We start from the raw sequence: 15,982 nt of genomic DNA on the forward strand, positions 1-15,982 counted from the left end.
AGTGTCTAGTTCTGGCCACGGAACAACAAATGTTGGCGTTTCTCCTGCTAAAGACCTGTGCTTCCCTCTGGTTTCTGCGTTGCAGGGGGCTTCCAGGCCTGCAGTAGGGTAGTTGGTGGTCCCCGAAGTGGGTAGAGCCCAACCTCTGGAGTGGCCTCGGGTCAAATTCTGGTTCTACCAGTTTGTTGCTGTCAAATTAATTCTCCAAGGTTCAGGCTACTCATGTGTGAAATGGACTAAGGAGGGTAGCCAAGTGTGGGATTTCTTGAGGATTAAATGTTCCAGTCCATGGAAAGTGCTTGCCACACAGTAAGTGGTGCGTTCATTCACAGAGCATTTATTGAGTACCTGCTACGTGCCAGGCATGTTCTAGGCGCTGGTGACCCAGCGGTGTACCGGCCATTGAAAGTGTAAATGGCTAGACGCTATGAATTCCATTTGCGATCTGCTTCGCAGGAAGTTCTTTGTAATTCTCGATGCGACTGCCTTTTTCTGGTTCTTACTTCTTAAACTTTGCGCTGGTCCGCAGTCTCGCACCTGCTTTTTTTCCACGGTCCTAGACAAGTGTATTGTAAGAAGGATTTTGAGAATTAGGCGCCACCGTCCGCGGCCTGATCAACGCCAGCTTGCGGATCCAAACCTCACCCAGGGGTCTCCGCTTGGGGCTCCCAGTGAAGGAGTGGGAGGATGGAGATGCCAGGGGCTTCTGAGCGCTGCCAAAATGTCGATATGCAACAGCCACTTCTAGATTTGCTCGGTATCAAGGACCACGATTCCGGGGGCGCCCGGCCGCCTGGACCTCGCTCCCTTGCCGGCGCCTAAAGGAGGAAGAGGAGGAGACGCCCAGGCCGGATCCCCGCCGGGGCTCGGGGAGACGCGGCGCCAGACCTAGCCTGCGCGCGCTCCCCCGCCCGGCCTCCCCGCGCGCCCCGGCTGGGCCACGCCCCTCAGCCCTCGCCCCGCCCCCGCGGACCACACCCCACCCCCGCCTACCGGCCGCCGCCGCTTGCCCCTCCCCCAGCCTCCAGGCGACAAAGGCTCGGCCCCACCCCCTGCTTTTCCACCCCTCACCCCCGCCCTCCCCTCGGCAGCTTCAGATAGGCCCCGCCCCTCCACTATAGCCTCGCCCACTAATTATTCACACCCCGCCCCGCCTTTCGGCCGCCTTCTAGACCCCGCCCCCTCTGAGCTTGCCCCTCCCCCTGCTAGTCCACACTCCGCCCCTGCCTCCCGGAGGCCCAGGCTAGGACCCGTCACCTCCTTCTCCAGGTTTTCCTCTCACCCCAGTCTGCCCAGGGGGCTCGGCTCAGACTCTGCCCCCGCCGCCCAAGGCCCAGCGCCGGCGCAGGACCACCCCTCGCCCGCGGCCCCGCCTCCGAACCCCCGCCCCCTGGACCCCGCCCGGGTCGGGAGACCACCCCTGCAGCTGGCTCCCTGGTCCTGGTCTCCCGCGCCCCGCCCCCGCCCCCGCGGCCCCGCCCCGGTGCGGGGACCACCCTCCGCCCGCGGAGGCGGGGGCCAAGCGCTCGGGGCACTCTCGGCTGTCCCGGCCCTTCGCCGCCACCGCCGCCGCGCGGTGGTTCCCGCGGATCCGCGCGCGCCGCCGGCCGGGAGAGCTCTCAGACCGCGAGGCGAGCCGCAGGAACCCGTGGGACGCAATGCGAGCCAGGTAGGCAGGCTGCACCCCGGGCTGTCCCCTGCGGGCCGCTCCAGCCCCGCTCCCAGCCTCTCTCCCGCGGCGCCTGCTGGGGCTCGGCGGGTTTGCACGCCTCGTGGGCGCTGCTCGTTCCCCTGCCGCCTGAGTTCGGGGCTCCGGCGTGCCCGGGCGCGGCTGGCGCCGGACGGCTTCGGGAAGCCTCTCGCGCCCCTCGTGCTCCTGGGGGACCCAGTCACCCCGGCGCAGGCGGGCGAGCCGGGGTTCCGGGCCCGGAGCGGCACTCATGGCCCCCGCGTACGCCTGGGGGATCCCTCTCCCCCGGCCCTTGCAGTTCCCGAGGCTGGCCCTGAAGGGTGGCCCGCCTCGGCGACCGGACGCGTCCTCGGGGCGCTCGGCTCGGGGGGCTTGGGCGCTCTGAGGGCTGGAGGGGCCGGGGCTTCCTCTGGCGCGGCCCTGGGGAGGAGGGAAGGGCGCGCGGTCCCGGGTTAAACTTGGTGACAATGCATATTTCAACTTCTTCGGAGACCTTTCATTTTAGGATGGAAATGAAAACCCCGATTTCTGGCTTAGCCGTCCGGGGACCGAGCAGCCGCGAGGTGACAGCGCCGGCGGCGGGCGGGTGGGGACGGCCGGCAGAGACGCACGTTGCTGAGTGGTGTTTCCCGGGAAGCCCGCTCCGCGGTGCGGATTGGTGGTCTGTAGGATCCCTGCCTTGGAGTGCGGCGACTCCTAGCCCGGGGCCGGTCGTGCAGCCAGTGGGACCAGGCCGCGCTGGCCCTTCCCCGGGGTGTTGGGCGGCCGGCGGTGCCGCCAGGGGGGCGCAGCGGGACGGCGGCCGGGCTTCCTGCGTGCGGAGAGGCCGGTGGAGCCTCACCGGTCAATGAGATTTAAAAAGGGAACGCCGGGCTGGATTTTATCCGTGCTTATTCTTTCCAAGTTAGTGCAGCAGATCGGTACCGTGTGCTTTGTCAGTAGTAAGAAGTTCGCATAACTTTTGTTCCGATCACAAAAGCAATATATTCTCTGGGTAGAAATCAGAAGTATAAACAGTAAAACAAACCATCATTGATCCCACAGTTCCTACCGGCCTCAGTATTTACACTCTTTGATATTCACATTTCACAGGCTTGCCGATCTAATCGATACGTTTACCAGTGGAGCCTCTCTTGACTAAATGAAAGCAGTCCCTTTGTGCAACTCTCCCCTTTCCACCCTTCTAAATGGGTTTGTCTCCGAGCACCAAAGTTTGGGTGTATCGGCCAGGCTCCCTTCTCAGGCCGAGTCCCCTTGCCAGTGTGTGGTGTTCTCCATGCCTTCTGTAGGCTGGAGGTGGAGAAGCCCGCAGTCGGGTAGACCACTGGCTCAGACTGGACTGGCTGTGGTTTTGGTTCCTCGCCTTGAAAGAATGAAGGTAATGATTCTCAGTCCGCTGCTCAGAGCACCATAAAAGTTACTGGGTGGTTTGCACAGCGTTCTGACACCCTTGGGTGGACAGCCGCTGTACTTTGCGGGGCTGGGGGTGTCCCTTGCTTTCGTCATCAAATAAAACAGTCTATCTCCTACTTCGCCATCCTGACCAGGAAACGGGCTCCAGGAGGGACTGGTGGGGTCTGGAGAAGGTTCCTGGTTCCCTGCTCAGTACAGTCGGCCCAGGCTAAGCCCCTCAGAAAATGGGGGGCTTGGAAGGAGACAGAACTCCCCAATCCACCTTCCCTGTCTGCTTTCTGCACGTGGGCAGATGTGTAAGGGGTTTTTGACGTTAAGACGGCCCCAGGAGTCACAGGCCCGATGCCCGGCCATCCAGAATGACGAGGCCTGCTGATCCGAGAGGGAACAGTTAGTTCTGGGAGCAGGGCTCAGGCTGTGAGCAGCCCTGGCTTCCTAGGCATTTATTTTATGGCTCCCTTGTTTACGAAATGAACAATGACCAGCTCAGATCTGCGGTGCCTGAGAAGCTTCTGTGAGCTTTAATTTTTTTCCTGTTGTCCCAAGCCTCTGGCATCGTGCTTTACGGGGCTTTTTAAACAATTGGGAGAAACTCGTATCATTTGTTAACGTCTGATACCGAAAGCCGGAGGTGCCACACAGGTTGCCTTTTGTTCCCCTTGCAAAGCCGCCGTGAAGGAAGCTCCTCTTTCTTTAGCAGGTCTCCAGGGCTCCAGTTGTCATTTGATAGTTTCATTTTTTTTTCTTGTCGCTCCCACCAGCACTCTGTTCTGCCCAATGTCTAGTAGCTGACCACAGCCCAGACACAGGGGGGACCCAGAAAATGGTCTGGGCAAGTTGCTGATAAGAGTCCTTCCGGGGCTCGTCAGCTCTTAGTACTGTGCCCCGAATTTTCTCCGCGTAGGGGGGAAAGGGGGAGTCTTCCTGGATTTTCTTCTCTGCTGCTGTTTGCTAACTGGATTTCTGGTTACCCAGCAGCCTGGAATTGTTTTCCTGTCGGCTGCTTCAACAGACCTTTTTCTTATTCTGATGGTTCTAGTGTGAGGATAAAACTTGCTAACGTCAATGGGGTTTGCACCCCGGGTTCTGGGAGGCCACTCTTGAGTTTAAATCCTGGCACTCAGGCCTGTGAAGTGTGGGAGGGTGTGTGCGCTTCCTTCTTCCTGGGGAGGAGGCCAGCTGGCTTCCCTCAGCTTCTTAAGGGGAGCCCTTGGCCCGAACAAGGTTAGGAGTTAACCGCTGTGCTGGGCCCTGGCTGACCTCACCCCATGCTCGGGGCAAACCTCCATGGCTCCGTGTTTGAGGAACCAGCCGTGTGCCTGCCCGATACTCAACTGAGGAGAAGCCGTTGTTCAGCCAGTGGGCCTTGCTCCATCCACGTGGGTTTCCCTTAGCTTTGTTATTTTCAAATTCGACACCCGAATTGGGCCACGTTGCAGTTTTTCTTCTGAGAATTGGATTCAGGCCCCTGGGATATTTCCTAAGGCCCTGGAGATGGACACTAGGACTTCTTTGCCCTGAGGTCACTGCCTGATAACCAGGAACTAGGAAGGGTCACCGTGCAGCTAAGTAGACTTCACTGTGACTGCCTGGCCCGGAGGGGAACCCGGGGGCCATCCAGCGTTGCACTGGGCTTCCAGCGAGCTGGGTCCCCCGCCTCCCCAGCTGTTTGCACAATAGAAGTCCCATGTTCTCCCATCACACCCTGGAGAGTCACAAAAAAACAGTTCAGTCAGCCCTCACACACAAGGGAACCATCCAGCTACTTACTCAGGGTCTTCCGGGGAGCCCGAGCTTGCTTCTCCCTGGGCCCCGAGGGCATCGTGTGTTACTGAACCACGTGTCTGATGCCATGAGTATCAGCGTCTCAGGGGAAAGGGTGTCGCGGTGTTCAGCCTTTAGAAGGCAAGAGAATGCCGAAGGTATTTTAGAAACAGGGTGTGTGATGTGTTTCTAGGAAGGGTGAAATTCCTTATTGTGCCTCACTGCTTCCCATCCACCAGGTGTAGAAAGTAGCTTCCCAAACCTTCAGTAAGAAAATGTGGGCTTGTGGGAATAGAACGGTGTACTGAGTTCAACTAATTTAAGTCGAGATTCGGGGTGTTTTTTAACGGGCATAGCTTGCTGAGGGTTTGTGATAGACCAGGTCTGGTGTGCACACTTTTTTTTTTGCGGTACGCGGGCCTTTCACTGTTGTGGCTTCTCCCGTTGCGGAGCACAGGCTCCGGACACACAGGCTCAGCGGCCATGGTTCACGGGCCCAGCCGCTCCGCGGCATGTGGGATCTTCCCGGACTGGGGCACGAACCCGTGTCCCCTGCATCGGCAGGCGGACTCTCAACCACTGCGCCACCAGGGAAGCCCCGGTGTGCACACTTTTATCCTTGCAAAAACAGCTAGGGGTTCCATTTTACAGGGAAGCTAGAATTGAAGTCGTTGCTCCAATCTAATCGTCCCAGTAAGTGCTTGATTTGATTCTGCACCTGCCTGGGCCCAGAGCTCTTCATCATAACTCCCAGTGTGCCAGAACGAAGGAAACAGGTCACAACTTTGGGAGCGTGAAGACACAGGGATGGAGATAGAGTGCCTGCCTCCCTTACACAATGACCAAAAAAAGGTGATGAAATCTTTAAAACCCTAGGAATCTTCGTCGTCTAAATGGAAAGTAACCCGTTTGCACCTTTGCTCCCCAGGAGCCGTGCCCTTGCACCCGGTCTGCAATGTAAAGTTTGATGTATTTGGAAGATTGCGATTTTGGAGGTGGGACAACTCAGACAGAATCTGCTCTGAAGTTTGTCCTTGTACCATGAAAAGAGGGTATTCTGGGCAGATGAGGTTACTAGAATAAGATTAAGGTTATGGAAAGGCTGTTGAGTAAATGTAAGCTAAGGGTCTGCCTTCCACTTTACAATCAAATAAAGGATATACTAATGAGATTATTCCTACCTGCTCCATCAAAGCTAGGTCTTCGGGGAACTCTCAGAGCTGATGCCTGGTAGCCCAACTCTTCTGAACAAATTGAAAAGAATCCTTTCCGAGAAAGGATTTTTGTGGTTCCGTGTTCTTACTAAATCTCCCTCCCATCTCTCTCCCCTTCCCTGTTCTCCCAGTCTGCTTTGCTGAGGAAAACCCTGCCCTGTTCTTATGAAACAGGGAAGCCTCCTAAGCTCTGTAGGCCTGGAAGGAATTCACACGTTCCCTTTCGTGGCTTTTTCCATGTTGCAGGTCCCTGAGCCCGAAGTGTGCTGGGCAACCTGCTCCCCGGAAAAGAACAAAGCGCCTTGATGGTAGCATCCGTCAACTGCCCTGGTGTAAATCCTCCCGCCATGGCTGATTTCAAGCTGCCAGTCGGGTCTGGCAATATTACTAAGTATTTGACAATCTGTGTAGCCAGTTAGAGTGGGCTGCAGCTTGCCTTTCATCGCACTGAGCTCAGCAGCTCAGCCCCCCTTGTAGAATGGATGGAATGGTTGCCTGGGCTTCTGCTTGGACCATGGCTGCCCAGGAGCTATACGTACTGAGAGGATTTGGATGTCATCGAGTAGCCTCGTTTGGCCAGCAAGAGTAGAGTGCTTCAAAACTCAGACTCCACACTAAAATCACCTGGGGTATTTTAAAAGCTGCCCAGTGGAATCGGCATTCTGTGTGTATCCAGGGTTGAACTCCACGGATGTAGGGAATTTGTGTAAGAAGAAAATTAGAGGTGTGGTTTGAGATTAGGCATGGCGGACCCTGTATGTGAGGCCAAGGAGTTGAATGTTTTCCGTGTGGGGTGAGGGAAGGTTTTCCAGCAGAAGCCTCGGAGTGGAGGAAGGGCCCACATGTTCCCAGTTGCCAGTCGCCAGTCTGACTCCGGCGGCCCCTCCGCGGTGGTGGACGACATTGCTTTGCCTTGGTTGCTTCTGCTGGTCTGGAATGGAGACGGGTCTTTGCGGAGGAAGGGGGGTTCAGGATGAAGTGAGAGATCGCTCCTTGGGGAGATGGCTCCTTGGGTGGGTTTGGTGAGTTGACCTCGGATGTCGCAGCAGAGAGCCGGCGCCTAGAGGAGCTTCCCAGGACCGTCCAAGTGAAGAAGGGAGAAACTCAATGGCTGAGGGCTCTTCACGCGTCTGAGCTTGGTTGCTCACGTAAGCTGATTGCTTTCTCGCTGTCATAATTAGCAGTCCAATTATTTAAAATGTAAGCCCTTCCTTGAGAGGCAGCAGGCGCGTGGGAAGGGGAGTGTCACTGAACTTCGGAGCCAGGCTCGTGAGCAGGAAGGGGCCAGCCAGGCCCGCAGGTGCAGACTTAAGGAGGCATCACCCTTGGGTTGTACACACGCAGTGTCCGCCCTGCTGGTCAGGGGTCACCCGTGTGAGAGAGGGCTGGCTCGGGCCTCACTTCCTTAGAGCCGAACCCGTGATCGTGGAAGAGCTCGCTGCACCCTTGAGTGTGGAGTGGGCCTGGGAGCACGCTTCTCAGTCACCCCATGAAGATGGGGCGGGAAGGCCAAGGGGGCGGGGGAGAGAAGCAGCTGGAGGTGGGAGAATGTGTGCCGCGTGTCCCTGAAGCCGAGGAGAAGGTTGGGGTGTGGGGGAAGGGAGCCCCGTGCAAACGGGACAGTTCTGGTTACAAATCATCAGAGAATTAACACCCGGAAGTCTAGGGGCCACTGGGTTTGGCTTGTTAGGGCCATGTGACTGTGGTAGTGGGGAAGCTTCTAGAAAACCAAGGACAAGGGGTATAGGCCACTGAGTTAGTGATAAAAGAAAAAGGACTGTCTTTTGAGGATATCAAGGCAGGAAGGACCCAGAGCTGAGTCAGAGGCCCTGGGATGCTCCGGGCTGCGGAGGCCTGGCTGGGGGCTGACGGGGTGTTAGGACCAGCGCGGAGCGATGGAGGGTCCAGTGAGGGGGTGTGGGCGGCCCCGTGGACTGTCAGGGATAGAGGTGGGTGTGAGTGGTTGTCATTGGGAACAACTGGTTAGAAGACTCCCTCGCCCCCGTGCCTTTTCACCAGCCTTTTTTGGGGGTTGGCTGGGGGCCTCATTTGCCCCTGAGTCCCAGCTCCCTGAGGCTCCTCAAGGAAGGCTTTCCTGACTGCCCAGGCCAGGAGCTGACCGCTGCTTCCTCACCTGTCCGTTGTCCCCCTAGGCGGGGCTCTGCTAGGCATGGGGCTGCATCTTTATCTCTGCATCCTCGCTGCACAGACAGCACATTCGGTGAGTGAAGAGGGACCAGCCAGGATGAAGACCGAGGGTGGTGCCCCACCAAGGGACCGGACAGCCTCAGCGCCGAGAGCCTTCTTAGACATCTTCACAGCTAAAAATGACGCTAAAGGATAGAAGTAATTTCTGTGAACGATGATCAGCTGACTTGTAAACGCTGTCCAGTGGCCCCCTTGCAGCTCTGCCCTTTACCGTTTCATTGAGTCCAGCTTCCCGCCTTTGTTTACCCGTTCATGCTGTGGCCCTTTTGGGAAGGATTTTAATGTTTATAGCTTTCGGATACAGAGAAATACAGCTCTTCCTCAACTTAGGATGGGGTCGTGTCCCGATAAATCCATCGTACGCTGAAAATATCGTCAGTTGAAAGTGCATTTAATTACACCTAAACTACCCAACATCATAGTTTAGCCTTCTCTAACTTAAACGTTCTCCAAACGCTTAGAGTAGCCGACAGTTGGGCAGAATCATCGAACACAAAACCTGTTTGGTAATCGAGTTTTGAATATCTCACGTAATTGATTGAATATTGTACAGAAAGTGAAAAACAGAATGATTGTCGGGGTGCAGAATCATTTTAAGCGTGTCGCTTCCTGGCCCCGGTGATCACTCCCTGCCCTGCCCAGCATCATGGGAAAGCGTCAAACCCACATGTGCTAGCTTCCAGAAAAGGGCAAAATTCAAAATTCGAAGTACTGTTTCTACTGAATGCATAGTGCTTTCACACCCTCGTAAAGTCAAGAGATGTAAGTCAGGGACCATCTGTAAATGGAGTATCTGAAAAATGCAGGTACCTTTAAGCGTTTTAAAATTACCCTGAGAATCGTCGTTTTGACAAGTGGTGTCAAATATTTGTATATGTCCCTTACAGAAGTAGAAAATAAAGGTCCGTGTTTGAATTTAACTGGGAGTAATGGTTGGAGCTGGTGTATTGACAGCACATATAAGTAATGCATGTGAAGGGCTGGGCCAGGGCCTGTGATCCAGGGCCCCTGGGCGGCCTGTGGTGGTGGTAGTGATGGTGTAAAAGCAGTCACCTACTGTGGTCTGGTCTCACGTTTCCTCCCCATCATCCCGTCCCAAATATCCTCTTGCAGAAGTTGTGGGTTTTTCCCCCTTGTGGCTTCGGAAGTCAGCGTTTCCGACATTTCTAGGAGGACAGCTCTATTCTGGTTCTGTGCCGGTCAGCAGCCGTTTGGCTACCTCGCTTTTAGGTGCTGGATTAGGAAACCAACGTTTCAAATTTTGGTCACATTTCAGGTCCATGTTGGAGTCTTCTGTACATGGCTCTTTCTTTTCCGTCAATCAAATATGAAGCAACATGATTTGCACAACTGAAATTCATTATAGGTGATTCAAGAATTAAGTGACTAACCATCCGTCGTGTGCTTCTAAACACTGTTTTTTGTACCCAACGCATCGTCAGGGAACAGAAATAGCTGAAATAAGTTTTCACGGACTGGAAGGTGACAAGTGAGGAGAGGGGTGGGGTCGGCAAGTGACACCCCAGTCCGAGACCTGGGATCCAGAATGGCCCTGGCTGGTAGGCTGGGGGGACCAGCAGCCAGTGGCTGGAGGCCTCTGTGCCTCTTTGCAAGAAGGCCTTACCTGCCCTAGCTACCTTGGGGGGTGGGGGAGGGAGGTGAAGCATCTTGTGTTCAACATACGTCCTTTCTAGATATATGAATTGTATGGGAAGAGGGAAAGAGTTTGCTGTGATTTTTCATTCTTTTCTTAAAAAAACCCTGTCTGCTTAAGTCCCCCCCGCCACCCCCCCACAGTTACTCAAGTAATCGTATGTTCATCTTAGAAACCTTAGAAAATGCAAAAGGAGAAAAAAGTTTCATCAGTGGAATTCTGCCACTCATGGTAACTGCTCTGGGCATTTTTGTGTCTTTCAGGTATTTTCACATGTAAATCTAGACTCTTCCAAACAAAACAGGACGGTGGAGTGGGAACTTGTTTTTAGTTCACTGGATACCTGATGTGTAGTAATCCTTCAATCAGTCATTCATTGTTGAATGAACATTATGCTTTTTATTGAAAATTGTTGACATATCTCCAGATCAATAAGTACAGGTTTGCATCCTGTACTTTGCATCACATCTGTTCGGGGATGCACCCTCTTTCACAAGTCCGCATTCATGGACAGTTTCCAGTGGCTTTGAAATTATAAACAGCACTGCAGTGAACATCTTTCAATACATGCAAGCTGCTTCTTCCAATGAGTTTTGTTCTTTTATCCTTAAAATGTATAAAGAACTTGTAACTATATTAATGGTTGAGTGAACCGTATAATTGCTGCTCAGAAAAGCATGTCCAAAGGAAAGTTCCATCAGTGGAAGGTATTAAGTACTTTGAAGAAGACTTGGTGAACTTTGAGACCAGTCTTAGCCTTGCTGGGACTCCTCTGGGGGGAACTGATTTCTGATCATCAAGAGTGCTAACGTTCTCTGCATCGTGAGCTTCGCGGGCAGGGGTTGGAAGTGCGCATCTCAATTTTAGGGAGAGCACATACATGCCACTTCCAGAAACAGTAACATATGGGGGAAACCGTGTGTCCTAAAACCTAGGAGATGTTTCTGGGGGGCGTCTTCAGGGCTCACTCCTTCCCAGAAGCGGACGAGTCTGATTTCCACGCGTTCAGCTTCAGGAACTGGCACTCCAAGCTCCCCAGGGTCCTGTCACTGTGGGCGTTGAGTGATTCCTGGAGCTGCGTCCCTTGATGAGCTGCGGTTTGATTTGGCACGCGGTGACGGCACAGACTTGCTTTTTGAGACCTTTGGGTTCAGTAAGAGGAGAAAGTACTTAGTACCTTCCGCTGATGGTAAGGCTGTAATTTTGATTTCTAGCTGTGGTCTGGTGTCACAGGACTTCTTCATTCTGGCAGGAGAGGGAGGCTGAGTTATGGGCGGAATATTTGTTGGCCTGTGTCCTGCGTGTGGTTCTGCAGGGGGCCTGGCTGCCTCCTCTGTCCTGGCTCCGAGGTATCCATGAGTCATTGTTCACTGGTGGTAGATGAGGCGGCACTTTTCGGGCTGTCCTTTTGTGCTGGCTGTTTGCTCTGGGTGCCAGGTCCACCTCATGGAGTTTTGGGGGGCTTGAGAGCCAGGCCCTCTTGTAACTCTCTGGGACGTTGCCCTAGCCCCCCCCCCCCCGCCCCCCGTTAGCTCGTGTTTGACTTGAACTCATTCATTCCCTCCCTCACTCCGAATCCAGTGTGTGCCAGATGGGCTGTGGGGGATTGGGGGGATGGAGAGACCACCAGGGACAGCCTCTGTGCAGGGAATCGGCCACCAGTGCCCCAGGAGAGGAGGTCAAGTTTCCCCGGGTGTGCTGGGGTTCGGGACTGGCTCCCCAAAGAAGCCCTACTAAGTAGGGGGACTGGAAGGAATTGGGTGGTGCCCACAGGGGGGACTTGGGGGCAGCGGGTGGTTGAGTGAGTGCCAGGAACCGATAGGGGTGCCAGCTTTCTGGGAGCACCGGGTGGGGATGTGAGAGGCAGGGGGCAGGTGGCTGGAAGGCAGGTCCTTCTGGGCTTCAGTCAGCTTTGAACTTTTATCTCAGGCCACCAGGAAGACGATTACACGTGTGAGCCTGACTTGCAAGGGGCCCGGGAGGTGAGCTGATGACCGTGCCTTCCTCTCACAGCCCTGATGCCCCACAGCCGCCTTGGGTTCCCCTCCTGGGGCTCCTAGCGCCCCACTCTGCAACCCACATGGGGCACCTCTCCCTCCTGACCTGCTGTGAGAGTCTCACAGAATCATCCGATTGATTAAATGACCAACGTGTTCAGTTTTAAGAGTTACGCTTCTTACCCAAAGTGACACTTAGAAACTGAGCCAACTGTCGGGTCGTTAAAAGAGTCCCAGCATCTTATATTCCAGAAAGGAAAAGGTACTGATGAAGGTGTGGAGATTTTCCAGATAAAATAACATCAGAGGGACCCAGTGAGACAGATGAGAGCACCTTGCCCTGGTCAGTTGAGTCCCTGGCGGTCTCTGAGCATGGCTGTCCCCCCAGGACACGGCTCGGGAGCACAGGCAGGGCGAGTCCTGGTTTTCCTTGTCAGGTTGCAAACCTCACCAGGCCGGGCAGTCATTCCCCTCCTGACATCCCCCTTCTCTACCCGACTTGAGTTGGTCGCTGCAGAGTTTGCTGGCCTTGTGGAGGATTTCTGTATTTAACCCACATTAACCTGGCTAATCCTGTGTCTACTTCTGGGGAAAAACTTCTGCTCCAGTCGGACAACCAGCTGTCCTCAACTTGCTCGGGGTAACACCGTGACTTTATCAAGGTTAAAAGGGACAGAACTGAAAGCTGGAAAATGATGTCATAAACACCGCTTTTTCTGTCATTAGTGAAATTGTCAAGAAGTTGGCTGCTTGCTAAATTGAGGGTCATTATTGTTCTGGAAAGAAGCGGGGTTATTTTGATGAGCAGGAAAATGGAAAGACTAGCAGTGATTCCCTTGGGGGTCCGGTGTTGGCAGCCTGAGAGTAACAGGTGAGCAAGGCATTCAGGACACGCCGTTACGGCTTAGCAGATGACTGTAAATTAGGCATAAGGGGAAAACTTGAGCGTGTGTGACTTTGAATATGTCAGGTTGTTTGCGGTTGTCCTTTGCCTTCAGGTTTTAGTGCTGGGAATTGCAGACGGGCAGCTCTGTAGAGCTTGCACACAGGGCTGGAAGGGAGTGAACAGAAATAACAGTGGTTTGGGTGTGAAAATTGGTGGGCAGGTCTGGGGCTGTCATCTCCCACCCAACCGCAAGCCCCTCCGTTGTCTTTAACAAAACAAAGTAAACTGTAAATTTAACATGTTTTGGGGAGAAAAAGGAGAAATGACGGCTAATATTTGTAAAAGACCTACAGGCAGTCAGTATACCAGGTCCTCTCGCTTACACATGAGATCCTCCCAAAACGCAGAGGGGTAGGTGGCCTTGTTCACATCTTAACCGATGATGAAACTGAAACCAAGAGGATAGTTATTGTGTCCATGGACACAGCAAGTATCGGAATATACCAGGGAGTAAACTTTTATGTGGTCTTTATGCCTGGATATTAGCTGAGGGGGTTATTTACCCAAAACATGAATGCCAGGCCGTACGTGCAACCGTCCCATTGTGGATACGTGGACTATTGGAGTGGGAGGATTAAGTGCTTTGAAAATGACACAGAACCAGACGTTGCCCTGGAGGGTATTCATTCACGAGCACCTGTCAGATCAGCGCTGCCACACGCCTCCCACTTCTCGCCCCTGTGGGCCCGTCTTAGACAGCGGCATCTTGTTTTTAATGTTATATCGACTCTTTCTCACATCCTGCATTTGAGGATGCCTGTGCCTTGACTCTCTTATCTTCCTCTGAATTACAAGGATCAGAAACCTCGGAAATAGTTCTTTTCATTGATGGCAAATGGTGCCCGTATCAAACTAATGTACACATTGCCTGTCCGTGGAGAAAGCATACATGCTCTCCTTAACGAAGCTGACATTACCCTTGATAATAGGAGTAGTACAAAGATATGTAATCCCACTTTGCTAACAAACTGTGTTTTTGTATCCCCTCTCCTTTGGGTCCTTGTCTGGCGTTCTTGCGTAGCACCTTTATGCTGTGCTCATAACGATGGTAATAATTAGGACACCAGTAGCATATGCTGTATGCCAGCCAACGTCTTCAGCATTTTACCTCTAAACTATTCATCTTTCCATCCTATGATGGGAGGGACACTTAGCATGTCTGGATCACAGGGAAGCTAGGGTGCCAAAGGGGAAGGGACTTGTCTGACCCATGAGTGCAGAAGCCAGGATTTGGGTCTGAGCCACCAACTTTTACCTGTTCTGCCCCGCACCGGGGTCCAGGTCTCCCCCAGGCGGGGAAATCCTGGGGCCAACAAGGTGCTTATGGGAACCAGGCCGGGGACGGGAGGCGGACGGGTCAGGGAACGTGAGGTCTCAGGTGAGATGAGGATGGGCAGGTAAACAGCCAGGTGGCTCGTCTGACGGGGACGATTCCCGACCCCCAGCCGGAGCCAAGGCTTGAGCACAGGAGAGACCTTAATGCTGGGGGGCGGCAGGGGAGCTGGGCAGGAAGGGGGGGGGTCTCAATCCACCCCCCCCCCCACTGCACTGTCACACTTGGCACACACGTGAGCCCTCCTGCTGTGGCCCAGTCCTCTCCTGCCTCCTTCAAAGCTGTCGTTTATCAAGATCTGCGCCCATCAGGCCCTGTGCCAGACATTCGGTCAAGGTGTCTTCATGACTCTGCGTGGTAAATGTTTTAGAGGTAAATCTTTGTACCTAAAGAGCTGGTACTCAAGTAACTCTGTTTTATGGTGCTTTTCTGATTAGCCATGACATGTTCAACTAAGAATTAGTGCAGTATGGGAAGCTCCCTGCTTACCGTCATGGTGCCTCCGGTTTTCCTGCCTGCCAGCCATGGAGGAGCCACACTGGACTTCCCTCCGTCAAGCGAGGGTGGCCGTCTGGTCCTCTGGGACCCATGCATCCATGGCTGACGGGATGAAAGGTGGGCTTTGGTCCACCAAGGGATCTGGGACCCCGGTTACCTTGGTGACCACAGTGATGACTGATGAAAGGTTCCAGATCTTGCCTCATTGGCCGCTTGAACTCATGGGGGGATATTTGGAAGTAGCAACATCAGTAGAACCATTGGTGGGCCGTGGGGTGGGTGGGTTTACAGCGGTGTTTCCGTGCTATGGTACTCTGGAGAAGCACCTGAGTGCCTGGCGCCAGGTGGACCCCAATGCCGTCCTTGTTGTTTTCTAAGGCATCTCTCGTTTCTATTTTAATATCCTCTTTAACCCAAGAGTTATTTGTTTAAGTATTTAATTTTTTTCCTTGTCTATTTTCCCCTTTTTCCTCCCTCTTACTTTCTAGTTAACTTCTGGTTTGACTGCGCTGGGGCCAGGGGCTGTCCCATACAGTTTTCTAATTTGGTGAGTTTTTTGGGTGTCAAGAATGCTTCTGAGTGTTTGCGAATGTTCCTTGGATACTCGCACGGCCTTTTGCATTTTCTCCAGCACGTGGAGGTGGGTGTGGATCATTTAAGTTATGCTCGTTGATTATGTTATGTTTCATGTTGTAACCAGATGATGCTCTGTCCACTGCGCTGTCAGATTCGAGGGTCGGGCTCCTGTTTCCCGACGTGACTGCGGTTTTGTCAAGTTCTCTGGATCAACTCTAGCAGCTTCTCCTTCGTACGTGTTAGTTGTTCTTTCAGCATAATTGGATCTTTTGATCGCTTTACCATTTTGTCAATCAAAAAATGCTCTTGTGTGTGTATTCAGTGTTTGTGGCCTGAATTTTACCTTTTCTGATACCGCTTTACTGTCACCCCTTCTGGGTCATTTTCAGGTGTGTTTCACGCAGAGACAAATGCTTCTCCTCACTGGGTTAGAGCCCCTTCCTGGGTGATTCACGTTTGTTGTACTAACTCGTACGCTCGGTTCCATTGCTGCCCTGTTCCTTGAAGGGCTTGCTTCTCGTGTCCTCTTGCTGACTGTGGTTTGGAAGGCAGACCCGTGGCCCGTGGCTTAGTTGCATTCATTGAAAAGGAGAAATTCCTGCTGTAAGTGCCTGGTGCGTGTTGAGAGCCGTGTCAGGACTCGGGTCTGCTGCTCCCCGGACAAAGTGAGCGTTTCAGCCAGGCTTCCT

At 53.7% G+C, this 15,982-nt stretch overlaps 1 protein-coding gene across 2 annotated transcripts in view; it reads left to right on the forward strand.

The window, feature by feature from the left end:
- Positions 1-1,247: 1,247 nt before the first annotated feature.
- SH3BP4 (SH3 domain binding protein 4) overlaps positions 1,248-15,982 on the forward strand; it is a 93,932-nt gene continuing 79,197 nt past the window's right edge. For both annotated transcript variants that reach the window (XM_049712395.1, XM_004262563.3), the window contains exon 1: positions 1,248-1,669. The gene's annotated coding sequence lies outside the window, so the exon portion shown is untranslated. The remainder of the gene's footprint in view (positions 1,670-15,982) is intronic.

The sequence above is a fragment of the Orcinus orca genome, chromosome 7 (assembly GCF_937001465.1).
Source record: "Orcinus orca chromosome 7, mOrcOrc1.1, whole genome shotgun sequence".
NCBI lineage: Eukaryota > Metazoa > Chordata > Mammalia > Artiodactyla > Delphinidae > Orcinus > Orcinus orca.